At 35.2% G+C, this 17,102-nt stretch overlaps 1 long non-coding RNA gene across 3 annotated transcripts in view; it reads right to left on the reverse strand.

The window, feature by feature from the left end:
- LOC144291796 (uncharacterized) overlaps positions 1–17,102 on the reverse strand; it is a 38,844-nt gene that overhangs the window by 14,124 nt on the left and 7,618 nt on the right. For 2 of the 3 annotated variants that reach the window (XR_013359329.1, XR_013359332.1), the window contains exon 2: positions 5,442–5,607. This is a non-coding gene — a long non-coding RNA (uncharacterized LOC144291796). Of the gene's footprint in view, positions 1–104; positions 275–5,441; positions 5,608–17,102 lie in introns of all 3 variants that reach the window. The other variant, XR_013359330.1, reaches the window with a different exon arrangement.

Here is a 17,102-nt window from a genome sequence, read left to right on the forward strand (position 1 = left end):
TCCCTCTGCCTGTGTCTCTGCCTCTCTCTTTTTCTCTGTGTCTCTCATGAATAAATAAATAAAACCTTTTAAAAGAATAAATTAATTTAATTTAATTCACTTACCCTTTCACTCAGACACCATGGGCTCTTTGGAATGGTTTTAGTTTGTTGGTTGGTTTGTTGGTTGGTTTTGGGGTTTTTTTGATGGGTTTAATGTAGTAAGATGTCCTTTGTAGTTTTCCAAGTCAATATTTGGCAAGATAAACTGCTGAGCAGATAGCATCTGTGAGGAACTGAGATGTGCAAGCTCTTCACTAAGTGCTTATGGTTTATGCTCAGATATAGTGCAATTTCACCAATGAACTCAGAAAAGCAGAGTAGATATTTGGCATATTCCTTTCCAATCTGTTTCAGTGTATTTTATTCATGGTATGGACAATCTTTGAATTTTTTTTTTTCTAAAGAGATGAAATCTCACTGTACACAAACAGAGAGAATTATAACATGTCAGCTAATTAAAAAAAGATGTCAAGCTAATAAGTGCACCCTTTATTACAAGCACATATGGAAAAAATCTTCTTGAAAATGTAATTTATTTCCATTCTCCTAAACCAATGAAACATTTCCTCCATAGAAGAATCTTGATTATATGTGTTGAAAACTCCTTAGGACTCCTATATGATATACTTTATTCAGCTAAGTATAGTTTCTCTCTGTATCTACTAAAATAAAACTTGGGACTTATATTATACTTTCTTTTCTTCATTTTTTGAAAAGATAGTTAGACAATATACCCATGTTCAATTTTGACTACTTTTTTAGTTTTCTTTTGATGTAATCAGACAGAATTCATAGTTCCTCTATCTCTCTCATTCTCTCTCTTTAGGTTTTAACTCCTCAAAACTAAAATTTTAAAGTACTGCTGAAAGTCAAGATAAGTTAGGAAATGGCAATAAGTCTTATAGCATCTGGTCATTTGCCCTTTTTTTCTTGCTTTACTTGTTCTATAAGGTGAGCAGTAATCACTTGCAGGAATTAAATTTGAACCAATTTATCTATCTATATTATATACATTATGCTATATACTATATATACTATAATTATATACATAAAACACAGTTATAAATATATATTGTTATGACATATATGTTACTATAGTCCAGTGAAAAAGCATGACCAGAAACAAGAAACTCTCCAGTTTTCTCTTTGGCATAACTAGCTGTGTGAGTCAACACACATCATTTCCTCCACAGTCAAATATGTAGCAAAATTTATTTTTTCTAAGTTTTTATGAGGTTCAACTGAAATATGAATCCAAAAATATTTTTTAAATAAGCTTATCTGCTGTGTAAATTCAGGTGGTGGCAATGGGTTGAATTATAAAATAGAAGAGAAAAAAAAAAAAGTTAAGTCGTTGAGAGGGAGTAGAAAAAACATTGAAGAACACCTCCAGTAAATACAGTAAATAATTATCTTCTCGATTAAAAGTAACATGATATCTCTAAATAAATCTTTCCTATACCTAGTCTGTTTTGGAGGTCAGTCAATGAAGACTGATTATAGCATGTAAATACCGAAGATGATACTGACTGATGATGGATGAGACATATAGTTAAAGCTCACGTAAAAGATAGAATATCTAACAGGATGATGGAGAGAAAGTAAATATTGGGAATATTCAGGAGGTCCTTCTAGTTTGGAAAGCACTTCCTAAAATTTTTGAAGTTTAATCTTCCTTTAAACTCAGGATCTTATAGAACCTAGAAAAAATATTATTAAAAGATGTAAAGGCACTGTAGGAAATAAAGAGTTTATAAAAATTGAATATATTGAATGGTAAATTCCAAAGAAATATAGCTATATTATACTGTGAATCTCAAATTAATCCTTCCAATCTTTTGAGAATATTTGTAAAGCAAAGGGTGACTTCTTTTCATTCTGTTGTCTCCCCCCAAGTATGAATCGATTACTTGTGATAATATTTGTCATCAATATTCCCATCAATATCTTTAGTTTCCAACTAATCAGTTACTATTTTAAGTACAGGTCTTTCTGCATCATCTCAGCATAGATTGAAACATATCTCTGCTACTACTCAGTAGCTTGTTTTGTTTTTTAGTTGTCATTAGACTAATTCTTTGCTACCCTTCCCCCTTTAAATAAAAGAATTCCATGAGATGGAAGCAAGTAACGCTTTCAAATATGAACATACTAGACAAACTTCCTTGCTCGTGAATTGTACCAAGGGAAGCCTGCTACAAATTTCCCAGGATTAGGCAGGTAGGCAAATACTTTTTGGAATGAAAGCTGTGTACAACACTGTCCTCCATTACTGTTCTCTCTTTTCCCATGATTATTCTCCACCAGCAACTACTGTAGGCTATAGAACGAGGACCCAAATTAAATAATCTGCAAGATGACATTGTTTTTCCATGACCTATTGTGTCATTCACACTAGTTACTGGTAGTGAATAGAGTGATGACGTGGAGACTTAATTTGTGTATAAATGAAGGATGCATAAAATCACTAGGCAGTGACAGTGATGAAACCAGAGATGTTGAGGAAATCACTGGCATTTTTGGAAATGGGATTTGGGCATATATGTAAAAGCAAAAGGAAATAGGGGGGGAAAAGCTCAAAACAGAATATCATGATGGAGAAATTCAAGCAAGTATAAATTTTAGCCATGTTTCTTTAGAAATTTGTTGGAGTGGTTTTATAAGGTAAACGCATCTTAGTTGTTATTTTCTTACCACTGCAGAGAAAATTCCAAGACTGTCCTCTAAACATGTTTCTTAAGCAAAATAAACTTAGTTTTGCTTTCTTTTAACATGCTTTTTGAGTTTTATGTTCAAATATCACATCCAGGTAGTATTTGTAATTTGAATTTAAAAGTTACCATGTGGTTGATGGAGCTGAGATGAAACCATCAAAGGCAGGATATTTCTATTGAGATCTACCTCCCTGCAATGTGTGGAGTGAGAGTATCAAAGAGAACAGTTGCAGTATAATAAATTTTGAAAAATGATACATATTTTACATAACATTCAAAAATCATCTTTAAAAACGGATTGCTGAGTTGTATTTGTTCTGTGGTGCTTTACATCTGATCCATTTGAAGGCAACGCTTCCTTTATATCCACACATTGCTAAAGACTATTTTTTGGCACTTTTCCAGATATTGCGCTCACCACGTTTCAGCATTAAATTTTGTTCTGAAAATATGGATTCACTAAATTGTAGAATGTTTAAGGAGACAGTTAAATTCTAACTACTGTATTGGGATATTTGGAGCAAAACTGTAGTTGTGTTTTTTTATGCTGTCTTTCCCTTTGGCATCTCAGGAAAATCCATGTCTCTGATGCAGTCCACATACCACAAGAAAGAACAGTATGCTTTCTCAGTAATTTGTCACTTTCTGTATGATGGAAAGCCTCATTTTCTAAAAGAAATATCAGAAAAGTGAAGGAAAGCACTTTGTACATTATTTTATCATTTTACCAAGAACAAAAATAATGGTTTAATACTTCCCGTAATTCCACTTTTTCCTTTTGCATACAAAGTAAGTTGCACAAGTTCAAGATTAACAGATCCTAATTGAAATGCTAAAAGATAAATATACAGTGTAATTATCCAGTTTGAAGTTTAACATTTTTGAAGATATTTCAATGTGAAAAAAATCTGTTCAGAGACTTCTTAACACATGTCATATTATAGAAAGAAATGAGCACTGATTTTTCTAGATATTTTCAGTGCCTAACAAAATATGGTATTTTATCTTGACTTTGTAACCAAGCACCATATTTTTAAACAGATGCCATTTCTCTTCTGATTCCTGTATCCCATTATGAATTACCTCAGTTGGGAAGAGGAGGGGGGAAGCATTTCATCAAAAAATAAGTCTATGCACCTGAAATACACTATGTTCTGAAGATAATAAAAAAATGTACACATACGATCATTTATCTCTGCTGATTTGAAATATCATCGAACCTTTAGAGCCAAAATACTGAAGTCTTGAGAGATACCATGAAACCATTAGAGTGGTATATTCATACTTCTAAAGGTGATATTCTTCTACCCCAATAAAATCTTTCCATATATGCAAACAATAATGGCAACAATGTAAATTGAATTATCCACAAAATACTATGTTTTTATTATAGCATTGCTAAAAAGATGTTCTGGGCTATGATACTGTTAGAAAGTGCTTTCATATTGTATATACCCGGGCTTCTAATTAGGCTTGTCAATCACTGATTGATTACTACCATAAGATGAAAGACCAATTGCATCCCAGCAATTATATTATCTTAAGGGTACAAAATGCAATGTTCTGCTCTCAGCTGTCAGCAAGATTTCACTGAATGAAGGTCTGTTCTATCACCACAGGCTGTTCAAAGGCCCTTCTGAGAACCTAAACGGCACATTAAGCTCTAGAAATACTGCTACTCAAAAGAAAATATGCAGTGGATTGAAGTTGACTAAATTTTAATTGATGAATGAGAAATCATTGGCATTGTAGCTTCACATTCTGTAATTTTAGGAAAATATAATCCATACAAATATGCAAAATTTCTGTTTCCATACTTCATATGCTTCCCTTCTTTTTTTTTTATTTTTTTTAATTATTCATTTATGATAGTCACACAGAGAGAGAGAGAGAGAGGCAGAGAGAGAAGCAGGCTCCATGCAGGGAGCCCGACGTGGGATTCGATCCCGGGTCTCCAGGATCGTGCCCTGGGCCAAAGGCAGGCGCTAAACCGCTGCACCACCCAGGGATCCCCCATATGCTTCCCTTCTTATCCCTCCCCACTTCTCTCTACCTGTTGACTCTCTCCACGTGTAAACACTTCCACGTCTGTGAGGAGACACATGTGTTTCATATATTGAACTTTGCCTTTTGGCTTTTTAGAATTTTAAAATAGTCAGTGGATATATATATTTCTAAATATATTCTAGCAGCATAAATATTCTTTTCTCTCCGTTTCCTAAGGTTGAAATATTGTCAAGTCAATAATTATTTAATAATGAGTCAAGATTAATTATTAAATATTGTTTTTCATCCTAAAATGTACTCTTTTGGGGATAATAAACTTTCCAGTAACATTGTTTTAGGTGTATCTTTCAAATTCCAAAGTCAAGAGTTTAGGAGAAATATGTGGTTTAAGAACCCTACAGCCATGATAGCTGCTATAGTTTCAAATATTTGGAGGAAAAAAACAAATAACTGATTTAAAATGTGGAAGAGAGGCTTTAAGTTAGAGACTTATTTTGAATTTGACTTTTTGGTTTTCCGCTTTTCCAATAAAGAATACTGGATGACCTCCTAGTGCTATTGCTATGAAGCAAACCACCACAAACTGGGAGTAGAAAACAACACCATTTTCTTACACTTAAGGATTCTTTAGGCCAGGAAATAGGACAGAGCACACTGCTTCACAGTGTCTGGGGCTCACCTGGGAAGATTTGAATAGCACGGGACTGGAATCATCTAGAACTTTCTTCTCATGCCTTCCTTGTACTGGGGATGGGATGACTTGAAGAATGGTTATAGCTGGATCTGTCTATGGGAACAGCTGTAAGAGGTTTTCTATGTGGCTTGATATTCTCACAATATAATGGCTGGGTCAAAAAAAAAATGTGATACGAGTGAGTATGAGGATGTGGAAAAGCTACACGAGTTTTCATAAACTAACCCCAGTCACACAGGATCACTTCTGCTGGGCTCTAAGAATTGAAAGCAAATGCAAACCTCATCCATACTCATGGCAAGGGGACACAGAATGACCTCTCCTGGAAGGAGGCTAAAATAATTTACCACTATTTTAAAAAGCCAGCAAAATTTCATCTGAACACAAATTATTGATCACATCTGCAAAATAAATCAAGCTCTCCCAAGGCTCTCAAAATGCCTAAACTCTTTATGGGATTAGGTTCAAATTCAAGAGCCAAGATCCTGTCTTTTAAATATGGTCCAGGTATGGATAATGCTCCTCAGTGTGATCTTCTAATATAGTCCTTGAGTTTAGTCTCTCTTGGTCTTAAATCTGGTGAACTAAAGAAATGTGTTATCTTGTTTCGCATACCCAAAGTACAAGAGTGAGGTAGGCATAGGCTAAGTACAAGTGGCACTCCTGCTAGGAGATGGATGAGGGGAGGGAGAAGGAGAGGGACTGGAAGTGCCCAGCAGTCAACGTCCCATCGCATGTCTAAGATCCAGCCAGTATGAGTTGCCAGTTTCTGGGTTAGAGTCCACTCCTATTCCCTGGCTCCTGGCTATGGAATTCTCCATGGCTGTGAGCTCCAGCCTCTGGGCCCTTGTTCTGACGTCTGTGTTCTGTCCTTTCTATAAAAAGCAGCCCACGTTTGCAGCTGTGTAGTTGTTTCAACCTGAATCCTACCTGGAAAAATAGGGAGTTCAAAGCCCTTTTTTCATTTTGTACTCTCTTTCCGTCCAAGCTGCTATAAAAATCTTTAAATTTTATGTGTTTTTGTGTGCCAATTTATCATTCACTTCATTAGACAAAGGCCACACCTCTCTTGCACCGGCTGTAATGAGGCTATGAGGAAAGCCAACAAACAAACATACAAACTCTAAGGGTCTCAGAACCGTTGGTATCCAACAAAACCTTTGAGAGACTTTATACACTGAAAGGGTTTTTGATGCACATCTTAAATCTTTCAGAAGTCTTACAAAATATGTTATGGTCATCCCTTGTTTACTTTTTAGCCTGAGACCATACTTTGCTGATGCATCCTAGATTTGCCTTGAGGCCTTTCACTACTTGAAAATATTCTGCTGGCAATAGTGGGTGTGGTAGCCATAACAACATGCCACTCAGATCTCTTGTTAGATGAAGCCCACTGACAGATAATCCCAGTGGGGCGCTTAGAATCTACCACGTAAGGAATGAGCCCATGTTTCCCATGGGCTGCTCTCGGCAACTAAGTGTGGCAAGGGTACTAAATTAAGCACCTTCCTATGAGAGGAAACACTCCCCTGATGGGGGACTTTGGCTTATCTGCCTAGAAGAAATTTCTTAGAACTGCACTGCAGCTGGCTAATCTGCCTATCCAACACACTCTCTCTCCTTCACAGGGGACAGACCTGCATCACAATCAAGTGGTTTTTTCCCCACCATCCCTGGCTTCCCCACTCTTTTCCCTCACAGTATGTACTTGAGGAAATCTCTTGCACACCTCATCCCTTCTTGCTGTCTGTTTCTAGAGTAACTGACTAACACACATGATACTAAGAATTTCACGGTGGAGAAGGCCAAATAGAAAACTCTGAAACCATCTCCCTAAAAATAATATTATATCCTGGAGTGACTAGAGTTTAGAACTAATGACCTACCAGATGCAAGGGTGATGGTTTTATTATATGTAACCTCCACTTAATTCACCAATATGACCTCTGCAAAAATGGGATGGATTCTGAATAATGACTATAGATTCCTGAAGGCTTAACCAAGTAGTAACCCAGATTATAGCTGCTGCGCCAGATGTGATATCATTGCAAGAACAAATTAGCAAGACTTCAGGTACGCTGCGTGTGACCACTCATTTGAAAACTGTATTAGAGTCAGATTTAAAAAGGCTATAAAAGAGTTTGCATTCATGTCAGTTAAACAACAACATTTATTTATGGTTTGCCTTAGGACTATTTTAATATTCTTATTTTCTACCATAATATAGTCTGAAGATGTCAGCTCTGCCTGGACAACTCAAAGAACATTACACATATCATTACATTGATTATATCACACGAGTGGACCAAATGAGTAAAGGGAGGCTGGAACCTAGAGGCCACGTAAAGACACATGAGCCACAGAGGCTGAGAGAGAAATGCCACAAAATTCAGAGACCTACCACTACAATTAAATTTTAGGAGACTTCAGAGACATGCCAGGATATTTCCTGCAAAATAAAAGATGCATTGCTGCGTCTTGTGTGCTCTCCCACAAAGAATCACAGCATTTGGTGATCAGCCCTTTTGGGTTCTAGAGACAACAAATGTTAGGCATAGGGATACTGCTTCACCCCATCTACAGAATAGCATGGAAGACTTTAACTTTTCATGGGGCCTGCAAGCATCTCTGTTACCTGTAGTGTGACTAACAACCTCAGTTTTCCTGGAGCAAATGGGTTTCCTGGGACATGAGACTTTCAGTGCTAAACCCAAGAAAGCTCTAGATAAACCAATGTGGTTGGTCACCCTGGTTGGGGCATAAAATCTGGCAGACACTGCAGTGTTGTAAGCATCAGCAGTGGTAAAAATGTAGGATAGAGCTCGCGGTAAGCTGCAGTGAAAGAATAAAAATGCAGACACCTGGAATTATGGAAAAAGGCCATGCCATTCCAGCAGAGAATTACACTCCATATGAGAGCGAGAGGAGTTTAGGATGGATAGCAGAAGAGGGAGAGGATGATGCTGATGGCTCCAAGATGAGTTACTGTGATGGGGGCTATCTCCATAACCCATTCTTCTAAGTTTACTCTCAGGAAAAGAGGTCCCAGGGAACCCAAGAGAAGCTGCTCTTGGCACATATGCAGAGAAGTGTACTGTGCAGCGTAAGCAGGGAACTGTGGTTGCTCAGAAAGTGCATAACCCAGATCGCCTGCCGCAGGGAGTCTAGTTGACAGATGACCGCCATCTCTCAGTACCACTATTTTCGTATCGCAGTCTTAATTCGCAGCAACTTTGGCCTGGCTAAAATTCCTTAGACCTGCACTCCGGTCTGAGGTTCTGTTTACGCAGTATTTTCTCCTGTTCTCTCCTTGTAAAGTGTCGTGCCTGCATCATGGTGTACCACCTCTCTCTCCCTCCCTTGGCTCCCTGCTCTTTCTAACTTACAGCTATTCCCACTCCCCACCGCACTATAAATCTATCACACTCTAATCTTGTTTTGACATCTGCTTCTTGGAGGACCTGAACTAATGCACTGGGAATGAGTTGTTGCATTTTAAAACCAGGAAATCCTGATTCTCATAGTTTCTCTATGTTCTACTTGAAAGACTAATAAGTTCTCTTTAGCTCATCACTCTCTAGTCTCATCTTATGATGCGTAGTTATGGAATATAAGGGACACTTGGAACATGCTGCCGAAATATCTCCTTGGCTGGATCTCTCAGGTCATTTAGGTACTTTGTTTTTCCATGTTACTGTAGGTGCCAGTTGTGCTTAATTCTTGATCACTATGTAATGAGAAATCGGTTTTCCTCCAGCTTCCAATAACAGCTTCCTTAACTTATTTTTAAATTTTCCCAACAGCTTCCTCAAGGCCTATTCAAGCATTTTCCATGACCTAGTTCCAAGGTTAATAGCATGTTTTCAATTTGCTCTTTATATTTTAGATTTTTGTGTTTTGTTGTTATGCATTTTGTTTTATGGCTTTAGCCCACCTCAAGTTACCACATTCCATTTCAATGGTTATTGGTGAGTCAGAACCCATTTCAAACTAAGGGCATACAATGCATATTCTACTATGTTCATGCATTCACTTTTGCTTTTCCCTCATGTTCAAAGTGAATCCAAACTCAAATATATAAATGTCAAAAGGAAGAGTGCATAGACCCTCCTGTTCAATAGGAACAACAAATTTGGAGCCATTTATTAAAATGTCCATAGATAATATTTATCAACTAACTGATTACCAATTTGTAAATGTGTAATATTAATGAAAGAAAATGTGTGACGCTAATGAACAGCCTAGGGAGAATTTTCAGACCTACAAAGTATTCATTAACCCTTCCTATACTTAAGACTCTTCTTTCTATCACTTGCTACTACTACCCTTTCAGCACAGAAAAGCAACTGTCTTTAAAACTGGTACTCTGCTATCCAGAGACATGTTTTTTCCTCTACTAATGAGCCTACAGTATTTCCCCTTATGTTAATTCAAATCAAAATTTTTCATCCTCATCTCTGCCTTGAAATTTGATTCTTATGTTCCTCTTCTTAACACCAGTCCTCTTTTCTAGAGAGTTCAATCCTCCCTAAATGCCTTCATAATCTAAATGAAATGGATTTTGTCTTTCTTCACCATCAATCTAAATCTCATGTTTGCTATTGACAAATGGCTTAAAACCTAATGTTTTCCAAAAGATTGTCTTAACCCACCATCTCACAGATCTCTTTGAATTTCTAAGTCTCCACGGCATGTGTGTTTTCTAGTCATATGCCCTGTTAGCTAAATGAGAATGATATACTCATTCTGATTAATTCTTTGTAATTTAAAATCTATTTCTGGATTGACAAATTAATTCTGTTTTTTTGGGCATTTTTGTATATTTGATTTACATCCTAACTTATGGTGTTCATAGTTCTCAGATATTTGCTGCTCTTTTTAGTTGTGTGCTTTAGTTTGGGACCTCTCCCACATTCTGGACTGTGTAAACTGTCTTGTGGGTTATGACATCCTATTTGGGTCCTTAGCTTATTGCTATTGTGGTAAATTTCAGTTGGATGCCTTTAAAAAATGTTATACAAATTCAGTGCCTCTGAGAAATCCTCTTTATTTTGGCCAAGGTTATATGCTTCTTAACCAGTTTTTACATTTCTTTTCCTGTAATTTTTGTAGATTGAAGATGGCAAGCAGTGATTTCAATATGTAACCCATCTGCCATTTTGATAGTGAAATTGTCCACTGTATATTTTATGTTATCTTCCACATAGTTGACAAGGATTATATTTTCATCATCTTGACTTTCAGATTAGCTAAAAGAGTATCTTCAATGTAATAAATGCTCAATGAACATTTTTTTGAATGATATAATTAAATGTCATAGTTCCAACTCATGGTTTAATTCTGATATTATTTTGGGAATATGGTTTTAAACTGAAATTAAACCACAACATCCCCTTGGATGTAGAATATAAGAACATATTCATAACCAGAGATAAATTTGAGAATTAGGATTTACTTCAGAGATTCTGAAATAAATTTAAATTTCTAAATTTCTCTAGTTTTTCAGCTCAGACTGGTTTTACTCCTTTCAAAAAGAGATTTATAAAGTAACTCGTATTTTTTTAGGTATTGTTCTGGATGCCGAGTTTATAGAAATAAATAAAAATTTAAAAAATCCTTCCATTAAGGAGTTCATATGTGTAGAGCACTGAGATGTTTTCAAGGAGGAAAATATAGCTGAACAGGATTGCCAAGAACAATACCAGATGGTGAGGGCAGAGAGTTTTTGAAGGAAAGATTGGGTAGAAACTTTTAGGCCATTGTGAAGATTTTGGTGTTTAATATGAGCTATATGGGGGACTACAAAAAGTTTCAACAGGGGAGTGACATAATTTTGGTACTGTTGCCTAGTCCCTCTATGCAGTGCCCATCACCTTCATTTACTTTTACACCACCCTGTAGCAGTCATTCTCAAACTTTTTGATCTCAGAAATTATTTTATTAACTTATTTAAACTGCTAATAATAAATCCACTTCATGTTTACATATAAACATATTTTTATGAAAATATTTTTAAAATACAGAGAAAGGGATAACATTGTTTTACATTTTTCAGATTTCTTTGATGGCTGCTTTGAAAGAAAACAATTGGATTCTTATATCTGCTTCTGCATTCAATCTATTACAATATTTTTTTGGTTGTAGTATATTGAAAAAATCAAATATGTAGTTAGAAAATGGAAAAATTTAATAATCTATTCATATGATTATGGATAGTGTTCTTTGATATAACACCAATAATTGATAAGAAGTAGTTTCTTAAATATTGATTACACTGCAAAATCTGAAACCATATCAAAGAAACTTTCACACTCTTTTGCATTAATATTCATTGATTAATCTTGTGATCTGAATGAGTGTTACCAATATATGATATTATAACAATATGTTGATCATTTAGAAAATACGGGTTTATTGACTTTTGCATATCTTTTATTGACATATTTCATTACATAATATTTAAAAATTACATTCAGTAACAGCACCTTTGATCCCACCAAAAAGGTCTGTAAATATTATGAAGCTGACAAATTCACAGTGGCAGATAAAAGTATTCCAAAATTTTAATTTTCTCTTGAAAACTCAATTGTTTTCCCTTGGCAGCATATACTATCAGTTGCTTTAGTCACTTGTTTATTTCTGAGAAAATATCTGACCCAAGTCAAAATATCCATAGTATTGGTTTGGCATTCTTTTAAGGAAAAATGATATTTCATGAAGTTTTTAGTTCAGTTCACAACTTAATCACACAACGGTTTTCCTTTAGGCAACCATTGTATTCATTCAACATGCTATAGAAGTACTTTATGCACACTTTCCATTTTGCCATAGAGTATATTAGAAGTAGGTACTCAAAAGCTGATATTTAATAAAACTAGTACTTTTTAGTAAGTTATAACTGAGACATTTATAACTGAAATTATCGTTGGTTTTCTGCCAAATTATAGCAGTTAATACTACAATACTATTTGACTATTAGTACATCCCTTGATTCCTGTGAAGGCACCAGCGATTTTGCCTACTATTGTTTTTAACCATCATTTCTTCTTTTCTTCATCATTTCTTCATCCCATAGATCTTTCAGAGTACTTCGTTTAGTGCATGTGCCTTACCCCTCCTTGAATTATGACTAATTATGTTTCTGTCTCTGCCATATTCCCAAGCTCCCTGAAGTCAAGACTTGTATTTGATTTTACTCCATACACCACCTCAGTCACACAGTGATTTCCCTTTACTACTAGTATAATAAGTACTGATTGAATGAGTAAATCAGCAGATTTTTTTTGTTCTAAATGGGAGACAATATATGTCACAATTTTGTTGAAATTCCCACCAAATCTTTCTATACTTAAGCTATCCACAATACCATGCTGTAATAGATTGTATGCATTATAATTTATATTTACCAATGCACAAGGTAATCATTTGCCTTACAGGAATATTTACATGTGTGTAATTTTATTTTATTTTAATTATTGATTTACTCCTCTCTATCTTTTATGATAGGGTTCCTGGTGGACAATGAATATGTCTTATGAAAGTTTACTGCCTAGTATAGTATCTTGTATGTATGAGTCATTCAAAAATTGAAAGCTGATGAATAAATAAATAAATAGATATTTTTGGATAAAAAACTTATTCACAGATAAAAAATGAATGGTAATAAATGATACTGGAGCAACTAGGAAATCACATAAAAAATTATCCTAGACACAGAATTTACAAACTTCACAAAAATTAACTCCAAGTAGATCGCAGGCCTATGAGCAAAGGGCAACTATAAAACTCCTAGAAAATAACATAGGAGAAAATCTAGATGACCTTGCATTTGGTGATGACTTTTTACATATAACACCACAGGAAACTCCATGAAAGAAATGGTAAATTGGACTCCATTAGAATGAAAAACTTCTCTGTGTATGAAACTCTCAAAAGAATGAAAAGATATATATAGACATATAAATACATAAAAAAATGAAAAGACAAGCCAGAGACTGGAAGAAAATATTTACAAGATTTCTCTTCTAAAGTATTATTATTCAGAACACACAAAGAACTCTTAAAACTTGACAATGAGAAAATAAACAACCTTATTAAAACATGGACCAAAACTTTAACAGACATCTCACCAAAGAAAGTATATAAATGGCAAATAAGCATATGAAAAGATATGTCATTGGGAAATGCAAAGTAAAACAACAATGAGATACAACTACACACCTATTAAAACATTCAAAATCCAGAACAATGACAACACGAAATTCTGGTGAGGATGCGGAGCAACAGGAACTCTCAATCATTCATTCATTGATTGGTGAGAATGCAAAATGGTACAGTCACCTTGGAAGACAGTTTGCAGTCTCTTGTAGAACTAAACATACTCTTCCATACAATCCACAATTATTTGTGGTATTTACCCATGTGAATGGATAAATAAATTATGGTACATCCAGACATTGGGATATTATTCAGCACACACATGCACAGAAAAGCTATCCAGCCATGAAAAGACATGGAAGAAACTTAAGTGCACATTACTAAGTGAAACAAACCAATTTGAAAAGGCTATATGCTAAATCATTTCAACTATATATTTATATATGACATTCTGGAAAAGGCAAATCTGTGGAGATAGTAAAAAGATCAATGGTTGCCAGAGGTTAGAGAAGAGGGATGGATGAATAGACAGAGCAGAGAGGATTTTAGGACAGTAAATTACTCTTTATGAAACTGCAATGGTAGATAAATGTCATTATAAATTTGTCCAATCCCATAGAATGTACAACACCAAGAGTGAATCCTAATATGATAACAGTGTGTCAGTGTCAATATAGGTTCATCAGTAGGCTCAAATGTACCATTCTGGTCAGAATATTGATAATCAAGGAGATTATGCATATGTTGGGAAAGGTGGTAATTGGGAAATCTTGTGGTACTTCCTGCACAATTTTATTGTGAACCTAAAACTACTTTAAAAAGTAATCAATTAAAAAAGGAGAAGAAAGGAAATTTCCTTATATGGATGGTGCCCACTCAACATAATCCATATTGTATAGATTACAAAACATATTCACACAGAAAATTCTATTTTCCCTTATATAAACCAGTTAAGCATAAAATACAAACGTTATTAACCATTTCCTTCATTTGTCATTGCTCTACAATTATGCTGTTGTTAACCAGTCTTTCTATTACTGTTAAATGTTTACTTTTGGCAAACCTTTGGCTGCATAATAAATGCATACAAATGGAGGGACTGGTAATTAGTTGAAAACTTATAGCTTGATTACACTATTAAAATTATAATTAGAACAATTGTTAACTTGTATTGATTATGCACTAAAAATTGTGTAATATTGTCTCATTTACTTTTCTTAACGCTTATATGTAGAAGGTTATGTAGTTCTACTTTCACATAAAGAAATTGAAACATCAAGTAATTTACAGAATGCTATACAGTAAGCAGTTAGAACCAGGATTTGAACCCATGTACTCATTCCGTTATGCTCCTAAATACTATAATGTCACACTTTTTGCAAAATAATCATTAAATATTATTGAAAAGATGATATTTTGCTAAGCATTCTAAATCAGTCTAACCTTTTAATGGTTTATAGCCCAAGATGCCCATTGTACAAATAAAGAACAGCATGTAGGTGGAGTTTGCCTTGGCCTTAATAGCTTTTTATATGATGGTATGAAATTAAATAATTGCAATGATTTAAATTCCACTGACCGATATCTCCCCTGCTATTGTAATAGACTAACAACCTACAGGGTCCTCTTTTCAATTGCCACTATTTTCAGGAATCCCCAATGGGTATCAAATATGTTCATTAAACCTATCTTCTCCCATCAGATGTTGGCAGTTGTGATAGTTAATTTTATGTGTCAACTTCGAGAGTGTTTTGAATGAAATTAACATTTACACTGGTGAACTTTGGGTAGAGCAAAATTCCCTCCATAGTGTAGGTAGGCCTTTTCAGTTGACAGCCTGAATAGAACAAAAAACCTGGTTTCCCCAAGTAAGAGAAAATTCTCTAGTAGGCTGCCTTTGGATTTCATCTACACGATCAGCTCTCCTGGGTCTGCAACCTGCTTTCCCACACTGCAGATTTTGAACTTTGGTCTCCATAATCATTTGGCCAATTCCTTATAATAAGTCCTTTCCTTTCCTTTCCTTTCCTTTCCTTTCCTTTCCTTTCCTTTCCTTTCCTTTCCTTTTCTTTCCTTTCCTTTCCTTTCCTTTCCTTTCCTTTTTCTTTCCTTTCCTTTCCTTTCCTTTCCTTTCCTTTCCTTTCCTTTCCTTTCCTTTCCTTTCCTTTCCTTTCCTTTCCTTTCCTTTCCTTTCCTTTCCTTTCCTTTCCTTTCCTTTCCCCTTTCCTTTTCCTTTTCCTTTTCCTTTTCCTTTTCCTTTTCCTTTTCCTTTTCCTTCCCTTCTCTGGAGAATACTGACTGACATACCAGGCCCTGCAATCAGTGACTTAGCCTGTCGTGGTGGCCTACCTACATGGTGATTTGTGACTAACTGGAGAAAAAGGTCACTCCCTCTCATGCAGTATTTTGCTGGAGAGTTCTCAAAGCAGAACTGCTTGTAACTCAGTCTTTCACACAGTTTTTCTGTACAATTTTTTTTTTATAGTCCTTCTTCTTGGGATATGTGAGACTGATGATTTAATCAGAATTGTGACTCCCCTTCTACAATGACTCCAGTTAAAGTTAACTCTCATGCACAGCTACTTCTTCTCTTGGGATGAATTATTTCCCTCTGTTACTGTCAGGTTGGTGTGTTACACTATCTTTCCAAGACATGCTTCAGATACTTCAGCTCTCTAGTAGTATTCTTTCCTGCGGATCACTTCAGATGCCATGCAAAGAAATTCTCTTAGGAATGTCCTACCAGGACTCTAAGAATGCCCAGTATGTCTGAATCTCAACAAAGGTAATATTACCCAACAAAGTTAATATTTCTGCAACATGCGGAATACTTTTGTTCTAATTCCCAAGGCATTTATATTCTGTGGGAAAATTAACCCTCATGTGTCCTATTTTATTTTTCCATTTGACCAGATGTCAATAAGCACAAAACACTAGTAGTTCCACTAACTTCACTTATGGACATGGAGAACTATAATTTTCCCCAAATTTTGTTTGTGTAAGAAGAATCTTTGGCATAAAGGGTAAAGACAAATTGTGTCCTATGAGGGAGTGATCTGATGCTTATCAGATTTGTTTATGCACAATGTCTTATCTGACTAATAAGCACATATTTATAGGGACAATGAATGATTCAGAAGGTGATATCTGAACAGAAATCTGACATACACACTAATATTAATTGTCACTCCATAAAATGATGAGATTAGGAAGAAAAAGTAAGATTAGAAGAATATACAATCTAAAACAAAAATCCTGTTTAATTTTTTGAGACAGTGAACAATGACAGCTCAGTAGGGTTTAATGTTTAATTAGGCAAGGTCACAGCTGAACTTTTAGTTTTCTTCCTATTATTAAGTCTTCTATAAAGAGGTGGAATTTTAGAACCTATTTGAGGATCAGAGAAGAAAATGCATTTAGCACTCCAAGGGATAAAAAGAAGATTCTCCAGACATTAAGATAACTTTGCTACTACCTACTCATTATCTG

Source organism: Canis aureus, chromosome 20 (assembly GCF_053574225.1).
Source record: "Canis aureus isolate CA01 chromosome 20, VMU_Caureus_v.1.0, whole genome shotgun sequence".
NCBI lineage: Eukaryota > Metazoa > Chordata > Mammalia > Carnivora > Canidae > Canis > Canis aureus.